At 35.2% G+C, this 19,509-nt stretch overlaps 1 long non-coding RNA gene across 1 annotated transcript; it reads right to left on the bottom strand.

The window, feature by feature from the left end:
• Positions 1–747: 747 nt before the first annotated feature.
• On the bottom strand, positions 748–18,364 carry LOC118350756 (uncharacterized). The gene is made up of 5 exons (XR_007402270.1): positions 17,940–18,364; positions 17,263–17,393; positions 12,225–12,341; positions 5,316–7,741; positions 748–4,026 (listed from the first exon to the last, which is right to left on the bottom strand). It is a non-coding gene; the product is annotated as an uncharacterized LOC118350756 (long non-coding RNA).
• Positions 18,365–19,509: the final 1,145 nt, after the last annotated feature.

Below are 19,509 nucleotides of genomic sequence, written 5' to 3'. Positions count from 1 at the left end.
AAAAGTTCCAGAATGTTATGTGTGTTTCTTCTTTCATAACCTCTTTCCCCTTTTTATTTTATTTCAATGTTGGAAGTTAACCCGTTTCTTTTAAAAATCATCTGGAAGCTTTCTATAGACATTTCTTCAATGCCTAAGTGATAGATATTTGTGACACATCAATGAATCTTCAGTCTTTTCACCGTTTGTAAATTCTCTGGTGGTCTGAAGGGGCTTGACTAGTTCTATCCCTAAACCAATTTGCTGGGCTTGAGTATAGGTCTTTAGTGTTGTCCTCTTCCAATTCATTTATAGACACACACACACACAGAATGACTATCACTATTGACTTCTTAGATAGATAGATAGGCAGGTGTCATATTCTGATTGCATTTTTTAAAATATTTAAAAATTAAAATAGTGGATCTAGAAATTGAACAAATAAGTTTCCTTATCTTTTCATTATATTAGAATAATTTTTTAAAAATTTTTAATTTTTTTTGTTTTTTAATTTTTTGTTTTTTTTAAAAACAAAATTTGTTGTTTGGAATAATTAATTACATATTCTTCAAAATAAACTGCAGCCTTAAATCAGATATAATTTATATTCAGCATTAAAATTATTCCAAAATAATATGCATTTCCACTGTAAGCGAAGCACACATCTTTAAAAATAAACCATCAAAAGTTATACAATCTTCAAATTATGTAAATAACTAATTGATAACATTTAGATAACAAAATTTATTAAAGTAATTCTGGCTCAGAATTAATTTTGGAAAAAAAAGAATTAATTTGGGAATATTAAAATTAGTCTCAGAAACATGTTAACAAATTGACACAAGATTTGCACACTTCTAAAATGTAATCTGACAAACATTTTTTCCAAATTTTTCTTATCAGCTTTTTTTTTTTTGCTGAACTGCAAGATTGCTTTTCTTGGTTGCCATTAGTAACTGTGACAGTTATTATAGCATCAACCTGATAATTATGTATTTTTAAGAGATACTGGCAAATGCAAGAGTGACTAATTATTTAAAGTCATTTAAATTATACCTTTATAAGGTTATTAGCAGCCATGCTTTTGATATATATTTTTTGTCATATTTAGCATATAAAAGACATGTAAAGCTATTAAATGAGTCATAAAATCTATATATAACATGCCTTGAGATAAACGTATGTATATATACCTAGGGATATATAAATAATTGGATGATTTTAGTGTTATATAGTCCTAAACTATACTGTCAGTACAGTTGATCTTGCAAAAACACAATCTCTCATTCTAGGCCAAATTAATTTTGAAAAATAGATTAATATAAATATCTCAAAAGAAAAAGTTTCTGCCTTATCTGTTTTATAAACATAAGTTAAACTTTAACTTTTTTTAATTTAAACTTTATCTTAAGTCAAATTGTCACCACAAACCTTCAATAATCACAATTTATCATCTTGCCTTATTTTACTGCTTTTTTGTAGTTCCTTATAGGCAGGACATACAGAGATGAGAATTGTTTGAGGACAGAAAATGTAATATAGTTAGGAAATACCTTCTGCACTATTGAAAAAGCACTTTACAACATGAGAAATTTGATGACTAACAATCTAAATTATCTTTAACCCATCCATGTACTTCCAATAAACTAAGCACTCTTTGTATCAGACCCATCGAATAAGTGTGGCCTGGAGGAAAATGGTCTGTTTATTTGTGTGGTAAACAAGATGATGGTTCTAATGAGCTATGTCTATCATCTTTCATCATTAATTATAAGGAAGAAGACTAAATTACCTGAAAATTATTTCTCCCTTGTTAGATGAGGCTGATGATAAGTTGTGTGGGGATGCCTCTACCTGGACCATGATAAGGATGAACTGGCCTCAGGTAGATTTGTATGTCAGGTGTCTTTCAGATATGAGAAATGGAATGCCAGCTAGACAATCTATATGTTTGTCCAAGACTTAGACCATTTAGGGTAACTTTTAAAGATATGTAATCATTTCTGGCTGGCAGTATATTAAATCTTATCCAAAATTATCCTCTCTCCTCACTCCTACTCTCAGGGACTCAGCAATGTGACTTATTTTATCCAACAGAATTTTACCAGAAGTGATACAAGCAAAGCTTTGAAAATTGTTTCATTGATGTCCCTCTCACAACAAGAGGATGCTCAGCAAGCCAACTACTGCAGAAGAAAGAAGATTAGGGTAGCCTCCAGCCTGTGGGAAAATAAAACATTGTTTAAATCATTCAGTTTGGGGTGGTTTGTTCAATACTGTTTCATGCATGTACATGTGTGTGTATGTGTATGTATGACCATACTAAACTGACACAGTGTTGGAAGTGATTTGAGAACTTATAAAACAAAAAAAATATGAGAGAGATATACAGGATAATTTATATGTCAATGACCATAAAAATATTAAATATATTTGACTTCTGATGCTGTGGGTAAAGGAACATGGTAGGAGGGCTAAATATGCTTGAAGGGAGAAAGCAATAACTAATCAATGAGAACAGAGTTCTGAGTAATGCAGGACAATCTTAGAGATAATACTAAATTTGAAAACTATATATTTTTTACATTTAACAGTAAACTATAATGTCACTTCAACATTACCAGAGATGTTTGTAACAGTTATAACTGCAAGAGCAATCTTTTTGGATGTGTTTATATGGAGTGCCCTATGATAAAATAGAAAGAACTTGTATTTGGAATGAAATAGAAAAATTAAAGTTGAAGCTTCCCAATTATCTACCTATGTATTTTTCTGAATATCAGTATTCTCATTCATAAAATAATAATTCCTTAATATATTCATTGTCAAGATTAGTCAGATATGCATAGGATCTTTCTCAATAAATAGTAGATATTGCTGTTATTATCCCTGAGACTATACTTTGCCCATAGAGAATCTTCAGTGAAAGGCAGTGATATTATAATTTTTGTTGTTAGGAAAGAAATGACTATAGCAATCACAATGCTGCAGATGTAAATTGCATATTTGAGTTTGAATGAAAGAATGATGCAGAAGTCAAACTGAATGATAACAAGACTTTTCCACAGTAGTGTACTTGCTCTGATGACAAACAAAAGCAAGCATAGTATAAAAAGAAGGAAAAACTGTTTTATTTGAAAACAATCCAGACTTACCACGGGGGCATAAGACAAGATCAATAAAGCAGCAAGATAATAAATAAAATTATCAGCCTCTCATTTTATACAAGTCTGGACTGTTGAGGGAAGTAGGAATGATAGAACTATAGTTTCATAATGCTCACATAGTAATTGTATTATATATAATAGCTATTAATCAAGTTGTATATGGTTCACATTCACATGTGGACCAGACCTTATTTAAAATTATGTTATTATGAAAACTGCTGAATTAGAAGACCTTCTCATTTATATGCACAGACATTTAATATGGACAATACACCAATTACAGCTGCCATTCATGAGGTACTCATTATGAACTAGGAACTAAGTTAAGAGCTTTACATAGATTATTTAGTTTATTTCTTATAAACTCTACGTTTTACAAAGGGGAAAAATGAGGTTGCCAAATAGTAAGTAATTTGTTTAATGTCATAGAACTATTAAGTAGGGGAGGCAGGATTTGAATTTAGTATGTTTCTAAAGTCTGTGCTCTCAAGGATCAGCATTTGCAGTGTTTACCCAAGAGATGAGGTTTGTACATGAACAATGCCTATTCCGTTCTTTATCCTTGATCCTCCTGGATTTTGTTATCATAAAAATTCATCTAAACAGCTACAAATAAGGATAATGCATGTATGTACAAAGAAAGTTGAACAGGTAACAAATCTCTTATAACAATGTACTTGGACAATTATGAACTCCCACTGTACCTTTCAGTAGCATCCAGGTGCCATTTATCATCTGCTCTTTCTTGGAGCATGTTGCCTTCTTTTTTTATTACACTTTTCATTTAAAAAATTTCTTTAATGTATGTTCTCTCTTTCACTGGGGTCAATTTCCTCTGATTATCAAGATATATTCCTCTCTTTCAGACTTTTCCACAGGCCTGATAATGTTTCGCAAATATATTAATGATGACGGCTTAAGGTCTCTAAGATGGGCTATATCAAAATTTTTACAGATTACTATACAGTTCCTTAGGGAGATAAAAACTGAACTTGCTGGAATTTCTTTGTGCTAAGATGGGACAATTAGTCTATTCATATAATGAAAGCACTGGCAAAAGCTGTCAAAGTCAACTGTCTTAGAGCTCTGGAAGCTAACCAAAAGCTTGCAGCAATCTAAGGACATTTATTCAAGATAAATAGCTAAATCTAGGTAAGTACAACAAATCATTTGGTGTTTGTAACTTGTCCTATTTCCATTCCCCTTTCCCTAGATCTCTAGTAGCCTTAGAAACCACAGCTGCACAATCATGGTGAACACAAGCAACCTCTCATCCATTTTAGAGCAAAGAATAGGATTGGAGTTCCTCCAAAGCTTCAGTTCTAGAAAATTGTCACTATTGACCTGTTTGCAGTTCCCTGGAAAATTGCATTCATAGGCCATATCTCCATTTGACTTAATTCAGGCCTCACCCAGGATGAACAACTTTTCCTTTGGGCATTTAGAAAAAACAATTAGTGATAATTCTTTAACACTGTAGCTTCCTGTGGCAGCAATAAAAGTTGGAGCAAACAAGTTGACCAGCAAACTTAAAAGGAAAAGCTGATAGATGAGATACCCGTAACAGATTCTGAAAAGTGCAAAATATATTTCTGGGAATCTAGATTTTAAGACAAAAATTATTACTAAAAATTGCTAACCAAAGATCCCCAAAATATATGAAACTAAAATTTATGGAATTAAAAAGATATATAGAAAATTTAAAAATAATAACTTGAATTTTCAATATCCCACTTTCTGTAGTGAAAAGAATAACCAAAAAAAGATTCACAAGGAAAAATAGAACTTGAACAACATCACAAACCACTATACTGAATAGATATTTATAGAACATTCCATCCAATAAAATATACAACCTCTTTAAAATTGCATAAGGAACATTCTCCAGATTATGCAAAACAAATCTCAATTTAAAACTGTAGAAATTAAACAAAGTATATATATGGCCATAATAGAATGATGTTAGAAATCAGTAACAGAGGAAAATTTATAAAGTCACAAATATGTGGAAATTAGACTAACCCACTCTTAAATAACAAATAGGTACAAGAAGAAATCACAAGGGAAATTAGAAGATATTTTGAGATGACTTAAAATGAAAATAAAACATACACAAATATATGGAGTACAGCTAAGGCGGTGCTTAGAGAAAAAAATGTAGCTAGATACCTTTTTAAAAAGAAGATGGGGATCCTTGGGTGGCTCAGCGGTTTAGCGCCACCTTCAGCTCAGGGCGTGATCCTGGAGTCCCAGGATCGAGTCCCACCTCGGGCTCCCTGCATGGAGCGTGCCTCTCCTTCTGCCTGTGTCTCTGCCTCTCTCTGTGTGTGTGTAAATAAATAAAATGAATAAATAAATAAAATCTTAAAAAAAAAAACAGAGAAGAAGAAGATCAGTGTTATTCCTAAGAGTAAGAGCAGGGTGGCAGAGTAAACAAATCGAAGAGTGACAAATTAAGAAATGAGTTAGGTCATAGATTGTGGGATGTTGTAAGCAGTTTAAAGTTTATTCTAACTGTGATAGAAGCCGTTGAAGAGTGTAAAGCAGGCTGGAGGTGGAGGACGATAAGGCAAATGATAGGTCATGTTTGGTGGGATATGACCAATTTACATGACTTAAAAGTTACTCCAGTGACTTAGTAGATATAGGTTGAGAGTAGAAATAGAGACCAGTTGTGATGGTATTGTAGAAGCCAAAGTGAAAAATTAGAGTAATTATAGGTAAGTGGCAGAAAGACCAGTAGTCAGAACTGGCATACTTACTGATGTGTTAGATTAGGGATGTTAAGAAAGGGATAATGATTCCTAGGTTTGGGACCAGAGCGCACTGTCAAATTGAGTGAAAAAATTGAGGGGAGAGTTTTGGAAAGAACAGTAAGATGTCTAGAATTATTCCAGTAGAGGTATCAATTAGGAGGTTAATTTAGTAGTCCGAGTGACACATGATGATGGTTAAGTCCAGAATGTAGAGTGGTGTCAAAATTCTGGAAGTCACATAATCAGAGAAAGAGAAAAAATATTTTTAATGCTGACTAAGGGATCCCTGGGTGGAGCAGTGGTTTGGTGCCTGCCTTTGGCCCAGGGCGCGATCCTGGGGACCCGGGGTCGAATCCCACGTCGGGCTCCCTGCATGGAGCCTGCTTCTCCCTCTGCCTATGTCTCTGCCTCTCTCTCTCTCTCTGTGGGTGGCTATCATAAAAAAATTTTTAAAAAATGCTGACTAAATTCTTGGATAAGGAAAAATCTATTTTTGTAACTTATATTCATGAAAGTGAAGTGGACTGGAAATTGTCTCCCTAGATGGTTAAATCCCTGGGAGAAAAGCACTGTGAGTTGTTTATTTCTGTGACTTTTGTGTTCAATATAGAACACATGAAATAGTAAGTTTTAAAAAGTCATTGTTGAATAACTTAAATGAACACAAGGCTATAAATTCATATTTATTATGATTGCCAAAAGGGGATTTCTTTGCATATTTTTTATATAATTTCATGTGCAATTCAATGTAGAAAAAGTGTTTTATAATAACCTTTCAATGTTTTTCTGCATTGAAATTTAAGATAGGAAACTTACAGTCTGCAAGAAAACCAGAATATTTATATTCATCAGCCAGAAACATCATAGTTGACAGTCATATATTTTGCTTCCTCCCTTTTACTGTCTTCTAAGAGTGACTGACCCCCATAAACTCTAGAGTGCTAATAATCATGTGACTATTTCCCTTCCATGCTGTTTAGGAGATACAGTAGGAGATACAGTAGACAGAAAACTCACAGGATTCATAGTTACAATAGTTGAATAGTGTTTTCTGCTGTAATCCATGTCTAATGAATTTTAATAATAAGAATGTTAAAGTATAAAGGCAAATCTACTTGTAGGAGAGAAAAACTTTTAAAAAACTAAAATATGTATTAAGAACAAGGAAGTTCACTTGAGGTTGTAGCTTCTTCCTCTGGAAACACAACAATGTGCTTGAAAAATTCTTTTCAACGTGCTTTTCAGTACATTGTTTTGATTTGTAAATAAAAGCCAAGGAGGAAACCTCAAGTCAAATCTGATTTTCCCAGAATAATCAGATATCATTCATTGTCTGAAAAATAATACCCATGTAAAACATCTACAAAGCTGAGGCTAAAGTAACTATTATATTTGTTACTTTTTAAAGTGAATGCCTAGACAAATGTAGTAGGTTATCAAAATAGGACCTGTGAGTCTGTTAAAACCCCTGGGAAAGGAAAAACTTGGAACAAATTGGTATTTTTTTTAATCTCAGGATTTCTGTAATAGAGACAAACATTCTGATTTTTTTTTTAAGATGTATAACACCAAGCTGAATATGCACTCTGAGCTCATGCAGTCAAATTTTAACTGGATTCTTTGTGTCCCTCAGATGGGGTAACAGCTCACATTTACTATTTACTATGTTGTAAATAGCTAGGCAGCTCTGCATCTTGTTGCATTTCTTCTACAGATCCTTGATTGATGAATCTTATCATCCCCATTTCACAGATGTATAAATGCAGCCTGAGAGGTTAACTATCATGCACATGGTCACAGGGTGAGATGAGGCCAGAATTCCTATGCAAGTCTGTCTGCCTGATTGGAAAAAAAAAAAAAATGCTCTTTTTGTTACTTGGCACTATCTTAAAATATTTTTAACCTTGATCGAAGGCTTATTATGTTATCTTAGCAACAATAAGAACTGAATTTTATTCTAGAATTCATTACTCTTCCCAGATCTTCAACATCCACCCCTTTACCACTCTAGGCAGATGAGCAAGGATCAATCTCACTCTAGGCTCAGACGGAGATCAAATCCTTCTCTCAACTTCCCTCTACATCATCTCAAATTACCTGACATCTCCCAGCAATCCCTCTTTCTTAGTTTTCTTATACCCAACTTATCTACCACTCACGTGTGAGGGCTGTCCCTGAAGTCAGAATGACATCTCTGTCCCTAAGACCAACATCCCATATCATTTGTCATGTTGCTTACATTTGAATTCTTCCAGAAGAAGATCCTGAGACAAATTTGGATTTAAGGACACAAAAAAGGTTCATTTTGTAGAAGATTGCAGGAAATGCTACTAGGAAAGTGATGAAAGAGAAGACAGGAAATAAAATGTTCTTATCATGCAAGGGTCTCCTGAGAATAAGTTCAAGTTAATGATGCCAGGAAAGTGCCACAGCCAGTTTAGAAGATGTACCTCAGTTATCTTGCTCAAGGTGCAAGGGAGCAGAGTACTTGCACACTAAGGTCACAGTCATTGGTTGAGGGCTACTGGGGTTGGCAGGAAATTCTCTGATAAGATTGGCCTGTCATGTGAGCAAGCAGGTTTAAGTTCTCAGGCAATGTCATGCAGGTTCTGGGAGCTGGAATTTGGGCAGCCATATGCTACTCTGGTTAACGTGAGGGGATACGGGTACACATTCACTTTATCATATTATTTAAAAATATTTATTGTGTTTGCAACCAATGATTTTCTTTACATAAAAACCTTTTGTGTCCCTTCCTACTTTTCTAGTCATTCCTTTATTTTTGTATCTATATTCTTTTTTTTATTCCTACCACTTTATATAAACACTTAAATATTAACCACTTAAATATTTCCTAAGAATCTGTTCATGATTCCTCTCATTTCGACTCCTACCTGTGGCAATCTCATGGTTCTATTATATCCGTGCAGATGATTCTCACATTCATAACTCAAATCCAATCTTGTTTCCCCTGTCCAATGTTCAATATTACACTTTAAACCATCACCTAGAGCTCACCTCCTTCATTTAGCACCTGAGGATATCCAAAACTGACTTTGTAATATTCCTTAGAAATACTTCATATTTTAAAAACTACTCATATCTTCTTTCAAGTCAAATTGTTGAAAAATTCTTAATCATCTTTGACACATCTATTTTTCTTTCCCCAATATTCAGTTAGACTATTCTGCCAATTCTCTCTCTATAATATCTCTTCTCCAGTTCTTCCTCTTCAACTTCCAACAACTACTTCCATTCACAAGGATTTCATTATTCTTGACTTGGTCTACTTTAATAGCCTCCAAGTTCTTTCTTCTTTCTTTCTTTCTTTCTTTCTTTCTTTCTTTCTTTCTTTCTTTCTTTCTTTCTTTCTTTCTTTCTCTTTCTTTCTTTCTTTCTTTCTTTCTTTCTTTCTTTCTTTCTTTCTTTCTTCCTTTCTTTCTTTCTTTCTTTCTTTCTTTCTTTCTTTCTTTCTTTCTTTCTTTTTTTCTTTCTTTTGATTTTATTTATTTATTCATGAGAGACACAGAGGGAGAGAGAGACAGAAACACAGGCAGAGGGAAAAACAGGCTTCCCAGGAGCCCAATGTGGGACTCAATCCCAGATACCAGGATCACATCCTGAGCCGAAGGCAGAGGCTCAACCACTGAGCCCCCAGGCATCCCAGATTCTTCTTTAAAAAACAAAAACAAAACAAAACAAAACCTAAAAAACTTCCTTGTCAGCTATTGCTAAATTGTCTTTTTTTGAAGATTTATTTTATTTTAGAAAGAGAGAGCATGAGTGAGGGGAGGAACAGAGAGAGAGAACCTAAAAAAAAAAAAAAAAAAAAAAAACCCACTGGGCATAGAGCCTAATCCAGGGCTTGATCCCATGACCCTAAGATCATGACTTGAGCTGAAATCAAGAGTCAGATGCATAATGGACTGAGCCACCCAGGCACCCTAGGTGCCCATGCTAGGGTTTTCTTACAGTACAGTTCTGATCATGTCATTTACCACTCAAAACTCCAAGAGACTATCTATTCTTGTAGACTCTTGCTCTAATGGAAATAGCATAAGCTTTAAGTCAAACAAAACTAGTCTAAATTCCTATCCCACTACTTACCAACTTTGTGTCTTTGATCAAACTACCATATATTGTAGGCTTTAAGTTCCTCATGTATAATCCAAGCATAATAATACTGTTAATGATGATGGCATATTAAATATGGTCATTTATGACCCAGCCTGTAAACCACCCAGCACTATGTCAGGCACGCTACAGGCACTTGGTAAACTTTAATTAGTTTACTGACAATCTAACAATTCAGTTACATTTTTTTCTCTTGTTTTTCAAGATTCATTAACCTGGCATCAAAAGCCCTTTAGGATTTATAGGATAGAATATAAAAATTGCTGTACAAGTTAAAAACAAATGGATTCAAAAATATATAGATGTTTATTTTTCTAATTATGGGAAGGGCTTAGTAGACATATAAACAAATGGAGGAACAAGACCACCTAATGAATGGTTTGGAGTACATATAATTTTTTAAAAAGCTCTTTATCAAAAATGTCAAGAATGATGTGAAAGATTTTAAAAATAGAGCAGTAATATATGCACTACATATAGGACTAATATATGTACTATATATAGGAAGCAAAAGCTAATGACCTTCCTGAATAAAAGGCTAGTGCAAATTAATAAGACTATACAAACACCACAATAGCAAAATTTACAAAAAACCATGAATTGGTAATTCACAATACTTATTACATATAAATACATATTATTATATATGGGCTCATGACCTGAGCCCAAGGTAGATGCTGTAACCAACTGAGCCACCCAGGCACCCCAATAATGACATATTTAAATATATGTATTTTACATATATCAGGTGGCTCAGTTGGCTAAGCATCTTCCTTAGGCTCAGGTCATGATCTCAGGGTCCTGGGATCTAGCCCTCTGTTGGGCTCGAACTTCCTGCTCAGTGGAGAGTCTGCTTCTCCTTCTCCCTCTGCCACTCCCCCTGCTCTCTCTCTCGCTCTCTCTTTCTCTCTCTCTCTCTCTCACCCCCCTAAATAAATAAATAAATAAATAAATAAATAAATAAATAAAATATTAAAAAATAAATCCATCATTCCTATTGGGGGCATTTTTGTCCTCCAAGGGACATTCAGCAATGTCAGGAGATTTTTTTGATTGTCACTATTAAGGGGTTATGCTACTAGCATCTAGTGGATAGAGACCAAGGATGCAGGTAAACATCTTGCAGTGTATAGGCAAGCCTCCTTCACCAGAGGGAATTGTTTAATTCAAATGGCAATAGTGCTGCTTTTGAGAACCCTGAGTTAAATGATAATTTAAGTGATTTTATTTTCACAGGAAAGAAACACATTTTTATTTCTTAATTCTTAGTAAATTTTTCTGAGGGAGAAAGACTCTATAGATATGAATATTGTCAGGCTTTGAAAAAGATTATTCTCTGAATAGCTAACCAGCCATTAAGAAATTTCCCACTGGAAGTTCTGACCTCTGCTATGAGTTCCAGGTTGCAAACGTTACTCTCCTCACAAATACATTTGCATTCAGTTAGAGAAATATTTCATTTGCCTCATCATCTTGCCTATGACATTATTTTATATTTATATTTCTAGAGTGATATGTAGACTTTAAAAGGAAATTGGTTTTACATCTAAGGGATCAACAGAGCAACGATTTTGTACTGAAAACGATTTGAACGCCGGAATTCTTGTCAAATATTCTTGTAAAAATTATTCTACCTGAAAATTACCTCAGTTATTTGACTGTGAGGAAAGATATAATGTAAGATGAATAAAAATACACACATACACACCTTTGTGCAATCTACACAAAGAATCAGAGTCACAGTATTAATTTAACATATCATAAACACCATTCCCCCAGATTTGGGGAAGAACTCATAAAAATGTGGAGAAATATATGTATGCATTGTTTTTTTAAAAAAGTAACCTGAGAATATAATAAAACCTTATTTTAAACCAATGGTTTTTTTAACAAACTTGCAGTGTAAAAAAATCTCCTGTTGTCTTGATTCTAAGGAATGAACACTGATTCATAGGAACAGTGCCTGTGGGCAGCAAGAAAACAGTGGGAGCAAAATCAGAAGGGAGCAAAATCAGAAGTGCAATAGTGATGCCCTTGCTTCTTTTCTCTGGTAATAGTTAACAGTTTAACAGCACTAGCTAACCCCCTTCTTTAACAGCATTAACTAACCATATGGCAAAGTGATAATCAAATGGAAAGATACCAGCAACAATAAATTCCAAGAAATTCGCAATACAATATGAACTACCTGGGGACAGGTGGATGGCTCATTTGGTTAGGCATCCGACCCTTGATCTCAGCTCCGGTCTTGATCTCAGGATCCTGAGTTCAAGCCCTGCTTTGGGCTCCATCCTGGGTGTGGAGCCTACATTAAAAAAAAAAAAAAAAAAAAAAAAAAAAAAAAAAACCACACACAATAAAACAACATAAAAGTGAACTACCTGAGTTCTCTCAGGAAGAAAAGGGAAGATTTGATGATGGATCAGTTGGAGTCCCAATGGAGATGGTGTCAATTATTTGCTTCAAGTCCAGCAGAGAAGCAAAGCAACCTGAAAGATACTTGGGAAAACAGAATGTTAGAGGAAAAAGAGAAGTTTGACTACTTCAAGCCTCCTATCAAATGCCCTAGGCAGTGGTGAAGTGTAAAATTCTACTTCATCCAAAAAACATAGTTAGAAAAGGATGATAAATAGCAAAATTATATACATAGGGACAGTTTCTTATGAATGTATATGAAGTTAAGAAAGTATGTGGTGGGAGATATCAAAAAATCTTTTTGGAAGCTAAGAAAAGTAAATGCTAGTACCTGGATAGAAAGCAAATCAAATAATCACTGACTCTCTTTAAATGAAATTTCAAAAGCATCTTTTCTGAAATATAAGCTGTTAAACTGATGATTATTTTACTGACAAGCATCCAGTTTAGTTTTATGTGGACACCATGGAGTCATAGTCAAGAGAAATTTACTAAGTCTATTTCTTTTTTTTTAAAGATTTCATTTACTTATTTGAGAGAGAGAGAGAGCTAGAGAGAGAACATGAACATGGGGAAGGCCTCAAACTATACTGGCAGCTACTTTATTCCTCAATACCAGGCATCCATAGGATGGCCAGTGTCTTTTACAAATATCCTTGATTAAAGCATAATAAGTATAAATTTTATTATATCTTTATCCTTGATGTCTTTTTAATATTTTATATGATGATTTAAAAAGAAGATAAAGGTATAGTATGTTCACTAGGGATAGTCCTTAAGGAGAAAATGAAAGCAGGAAAAAGGAACATTAGGGCCCAGAGGTAAGGGAGGATTGGAATGTTTGACTGGGTTAAGAAGTTAAGGTGGAGGAGGTGAGAGAGTAAGTGACATGGGCAAGCATAGTTGTTTTGTTTGAAGAAACAGCAGGTACACAGGCTCTGCTGTGAGAGAATATCTGAAATATTTGAGGAAGAGCAAAGGGAGTCAGTGTGGGAAGAGGAGAGGGAACCAGGTAGAGAGTGATAGAAGTTGTTAAAGAAATCAAGTAGGGCCTATAAACCTCATAGGAATGTAGACTTTTATTTTTTTAAAGATTTATTTATTTATTTATTTAAAGATTTATTTATTTATTTATTTATTTATTTATTTATTTATTTGAGAGAGGGGTTGAGGAGGCGTAGAGGGAGAGGGAGAGAAAGTCTTAAGCAGACCCCATGCTGAGCACAGAGCCCAAGAGGGGCTCTATCTCATGAACCCAGGTCATAACTTGAGTGAAAACCAAGAGTCAGACACTTAACCAACTACACCATCTGGGCACCCCTAGGCTTTTATTCTTTTTTTTTGGATTATATTTATTTATTCATGAGAGATACAGAGAGATGCAGAGACATAGGCAGAGGGAGAAGCAGTCTCCCTGCAAGGAGCCTGATGCAGGACTTGATTCCCAGACCGAGGATCACACTCTGAGCCCAAGGCAGATGCTCAACCACTGAGCCAGGCATCCTCATAGACTTTTATTCTTAATGGGTGGAAAATCCGAAGAATTTCAAAAGATGATCTATGTTTCAACAGAGGATCTAACTATGTTTTAAAAGGATAACTCTAATTTCTGTATAGAAACAGACTAGAGTAGTAAAAAGTAGTAAAAAGTAGTAAAAAGTAAAAAGTAAAAAAAAAAAAGTACTAAAAAGTAGTAAAAAACTTTTACTACTGGAAAGTTGCAAAATCCAGATGGATCAGAGTGGAAGTGGGAAGGCCATAAAAAGCAGTGAATTTATGGCTATGTTTTGAGGCAAATAAGATCTTCTTTGGGATACGTGATATAATCAGATAAAGAATGATGGAGTTTCCATATACTGAAATGGACAACTATAGGTAGAACATCTTGACATTGGGAATTTGGGGAGTTGAAGTTGAGGGGCAATGTTGTTTGTGAGGCAGTAGAAGTGGGAACAGTGTTCAGAGGGGAAAAGACCAGGAACTCAGTTTTGAACTCAGTTTTGAACTTGATTAATTTGAGATGCTTTTTAGACATCCAAGGGCAGATATAAAGTAAACAGTTGGATGCTTATGTTTGCAATTCAGGGAAGAGGTGTAGGAGTGGGAAAATAAAAGTTGGGAATAATCTGTATGTAGATATTAGTACACTATGAGACTAGATGAGATAACAAAGGGAGTAAATATAAGTAAAAGAAGATAAATATAAGGAGAAGTTCAAAGATTGAGCCCTGGGATATCCTACTGCCCCAGGAGGAGGAGGCATGGAGGATCAGAACAATGGATTAAGATATAGCTACCAGAAACCTAAGTGTAAACACAAGTAAAAGTAGTGTTCTGAAGAAAAAGTGAAAAAATATAGTATTTTAAGTATTAAAAACTGAGGATAAGTCAAAAAATAAGGTGACCAAGAATTCATCTCTAGGTTAATACAAAAGTCAATGGTGATACTGGTAGTTGCGGTTCTGATGGAGTACTGGGGTTAAAGACCTGAAATGGGTTGAAGAAGAAATGGAAGACGACAAGTTGGCACTGATTAGTTATAGATAAATGTTTTATAGGAATTTTACTATAGGAAAACAGGGCAGCATGTGCCAAAAAAAATGGTGTTGGGAAAATTGGACAGCCACAGGCAGAACACTGAAACTGAACCGTTTTCTTACACCATACACAAAAATAAACTCAAAATGGATGAAAGACCTAAATGTGAGACAGGGTCCCATCAAAATCAAATAGAGGAGCACATAGGAAGCAACCTCTTTGACCTCAGCTGTAGCAACTTCTTGCTAGACATGTCTCCAAAGGGAAGGGAAACAAAAGCAAAAAATGAACTACTGGGACTTCATCAAGATAAAAGGCTTTTGCACAGCAAAGGAAATAGTCAACACATCTCAGAAACAACCTATGGGAGGGGAGAATATATTTGCAAATGTCTTATCAAATAAAGGGTTAGCATCCAAAACTATATAGAACGTATCAAACTCAACACCCAAAAAACAAATCATCCAGTTAAGAAATGGGGAGAAGACATGAATGGAGGTTTCTCTAAAGAAGACATGCAAATGCGCCAACAGACACATGAAAAAATGCTCAACATAACTCAGCATCAGAGAAATACAAATCAAGACCACAAGGAGATACTAGCTCACACCAGTCAGAATGACTCAAATTAACAACTCAGGAAACAGCGGATACTGGCGAGGATTCAGAGAAAGGGGAACCCTCATACACGGTTGGTGGGAATGCAAGATGGTACAGACTCTGGAAAACTGTATGGAAGTTCCTCAAAAACTTAAAAATAGAGCTACCCTACAACCTAACAATTGTACTACTACGTATTTACCCAAAGGATACAAACATGGTGATTTGAAGGGGCACAAGCACCCCAATTTTTATAGCAGCAATGTCCACAACAGCCGAACTATGGAAATAGCCTAGACGTCCATTGACTGATGAATGGATAAAGAAGATGGGGTGTATATACATATGTATATATAATGGAATATTACTCAGCCATCAAAAATAATGAAATCTCACCATTTGCAATGACATAGATGGAACTGGAGGGTATTATGCTGAGTGAAATAAGTCAATCAGAGAAAGACAAATGAGTGAAATAAGTCAATCAGAGAAAGACAAATATCACATGATTCCATTCATATGTGGGATCTAAGAAGCAAAATAGATGAACATAGGGGAAGGGAGGGAAAAATAAAATAAGACAAAATCAGAGAGAGAGAGAGAGAGAGAGAGAGAGAAACCATAAGAGACTCTTAACTATAGGATGCAAACTGCATACTGCTGGAGGGGAGGTGTGCAGAAGGAAGGGGTAACTGGGTGATGGGCATTAAAAAGGGCACCTGATGTAATGAGCACTGGGTGTTGTATCTAACTGATGAATCACTAACCTCTACCTCTGAAACTAATAATACACTATATGTTAATGAACTGATTTTAAATTTTAAAAAAGGGAGAAAAGAATGGGAGTAATGTGAGTTTTTTTTTTCTTTTTTGAAAGGAGATATAATAACATATTTGTAAGTTGATGGAAAGCATCAGGTAGAGAAGGAAAAACTGATATGGAAGGGACTGGTTTTAGTGAATACACCATGACATTTAAGCCTAGTAAAAAGGAGATGAGGATGTGAGAATGTATGGGACTCCTTCTGCACCTAACAGCACATAATATCAATTAAGGGCAAGACTAGGGGAGCCGGATCACTGGGTTTGGAATTCCAGTTCTGCCACTGGCTAGCAATGTGACTTAGGCAAGGTATTCTCTTCTCTGGGTCTCATTTTCCTCCCCTCCCAAATGATGATAATAATTTAACCTTCTTCAGAAAACTAGTAGGAGAAGCAAAAGTTATGTTTGTAAAAGGCTTAGAAGGCCAAGTGTTTCTCATGATTGTTAAATACATGCATATGTACATATATATTACATGTGTAAATAAATATAACATAAATAAATTCCTACTGAGATTCCACTCATCTGAACTCCTTTTGTTCCTTTGGTCAAAATAATACTCCTGACCATCTGCTAACTGTCCCTACATAACACTTGTGTTAATAAGAATGTCAACTAGGCTCATGAACTACAAAGCATCTGTTAGAATGCAGGCCTGGTACTGGCCTACTACTACTGCATGTTCAATTTTATTATAACTCTAACTCCTCAGCTATAAAAAGAGAGTAAAAGTAAACTGATATCCTGGGAGTTTTGAGTAATAAATGAATAAGGCCTAGAAAGCATTTTTCTCAGTACGTGTAACCTGTATACACTCAGTTAAGGATGGCTTTTAATATTGTTATGTTACCTTTAGTTTCTGGCACCATGGCTGACATGGATATACTGCGAGAAAGAGAGTGGAATCCATTGAAATTAAGCCTCTTTATTTTGCTGGCCTCTCCCATTCTTCTTATCTATAGTTCATGCTGAAAGATAAAACTTCAAAAACATGGTATTCACTGCAGAATGAAAGGATTTAGGTCATAATAACAGCAACAGATTTTTTAAGTCCAAAAATGATCGTTATCAATGACGGATCCTGTAGCGTTTCTGGCAAGTAGGTGGGCAGGCAGGCAGCCAAAAACATTTATTGACAACAAAACTGTATTAAACACTTGGCAATTTTTACATGTTGTGTGGTATAGTGTATACTGATTGAAGCCAAACACCTATAAAGGACTCCAAAATGTGAGAAAAAAATAAGATTCAATAATCAAATGTATGTACATGGAGAGAGGGGGAAACATATTAGGGAAATATGTGCAATGGATGGAAGGTTTATCTTGAATGTCCCTATGTTGAAATCCTAAGCCCCATTGTGATGGTCTTAGAAGGTGGGAGATGATTAGGTTATTAGAGTGAGCCTTCCTGATTGATATTGGTACCCTTATGAAAGAGACCCCAGAAAGCTCCCCTCCCCCTTCTGCCATATTAGCCACGAGGAGAAGAAGACTATTTATGACCAAGAAGCAAGCTTCCCCCTACCCTGACTCCGTTGCCTCCTCGATCTTGGATCTTTAAGCTTCCAGCGCCGTGAGAAATCAATGCTTGTTTAGCACATCCAGTCTATGATACTTTGTTATATGGACTAAGACAATAGAATACCTACAGGGATTACCAAGTCACAGAAAAATAAATGGTCAACAAAGGGCCCTCAACTATGTCTATACAAATAAATACTGCTGGACTATGAGTCATCATAGCCAAAAAAAGGACCAATTGGGCAAGGTCTTTAAGATATACTAGTTGTGCAGCCTGAATGCTTCTATGTTGGGATTAATTTAATTTGACTGATTCTAGGTTACTAGTTTGGGGGAGAAATCCTGGGTTTGCAAGGTTATAGATAATTAGGAAGTAAAAATGAACTCTCTTAGGTAAAAAGGAAACAATTAGAATTTATACTTAGACGCCATCTGAAAAACATTTGCAAGGACTTTTCAGGCCTGATTTTTTTTTTTTTTTTTTAAAGGCATGACACTAACTTGAGAAAAACTAGAAAGAGAATTCAGAATGAGAAATTTAGGCAGTATCTTTTGTTCACTGAATAGAGATAGTAAGTCAAAAGCAATCCTGCAATTATGTACTATAATAAACACCATGTGGAAGCATCTCCATAATAGAGATGTTACAGTTTAACATAATTAAAAACCACTTGCTCTAAGTAGTAAACAAAATTTTTAAAAACATAGAAACATGAGGTGGGATTGTTATAAACTGCAGTTGAATTTGATCTGATAGAGGATAATGAATATCCACATCAGACAAACCTGGTTTTTAGCTGAGCAATATCAGCTATAATGTACATCCAGAAAAACATACTTTGTGCATCAGTAAAATAATTTGAACAATATTTGTCTCTGAGTGTTGTTGCAAAGGTTATAAATCACTCTAAATGGGTCTAGCATAATATTTGGCACATAGGAGATTCTGTGGATATTTGTTTTGTGGAGCAATATTTTAACACAATTCATAGATAACAGGAGAATCTAAAGTGGAAGTCAGCTATCTCCTACAAAGGAAATTAAATTGGAGCAATATTATTTTTACTCTCAGCCTCTGGTGGTCATAGCCTGGTTGTATAACCCAGGTATGACGAAGTGGATGCCCTGTCCCATATTTGAATTTTGAAAGAGTAAAGTCACTTTTAGAAATATCTGCAAAGCACAGTGGTCTTCAGCTGGGTCCTTTTTATAAAGTCTGGAGAAATTTTTGATATCAGGGCTCAGGAAGTGATATCAACAACTAATGGGCAGTGGCCAGAGATGCCACTGAGCATCATACCATTTACCAGAAAACCCCGCAAATCAAAGTTTGGTCCAAAACGTCAACAGTACTTAGGACGAACAGCCCTGGAGTAGCACTGGGGCAGAGTGGGCCGTGCAGTATCACAGCAGTGGGTGTGGGGAGTCAGGGAATGTCTAGCCAACTGACCAGGGCCAGTGTCCTGAGCAGATGGCTTCTGTGGACAGTCTTTCGGCATCTTGAATACGCCTTGACTTCTGGAACTCTTGCCTGATCTCAGACTCCAGTTTTTTAATTCAATTTTGTAAGCTAT

Source organism: Canis lupus, chromosome 15, assembly GCF_003254725.2.
Source record: "Canis lupus dingo isolate Sandy chromosome 15, ASM325472v2, whole genome shotgun sequence".
Taxonomy (NCBI): Eukaryota; Metazoa; Chordata; class Mammalia; order Carnivora; family Canidae; genus Canis; species Canis lupus.
Note: the sequence above shows the minus strand (reverse complement) of the source record. Positions and strands in the feature narration are given on the sequence as shown.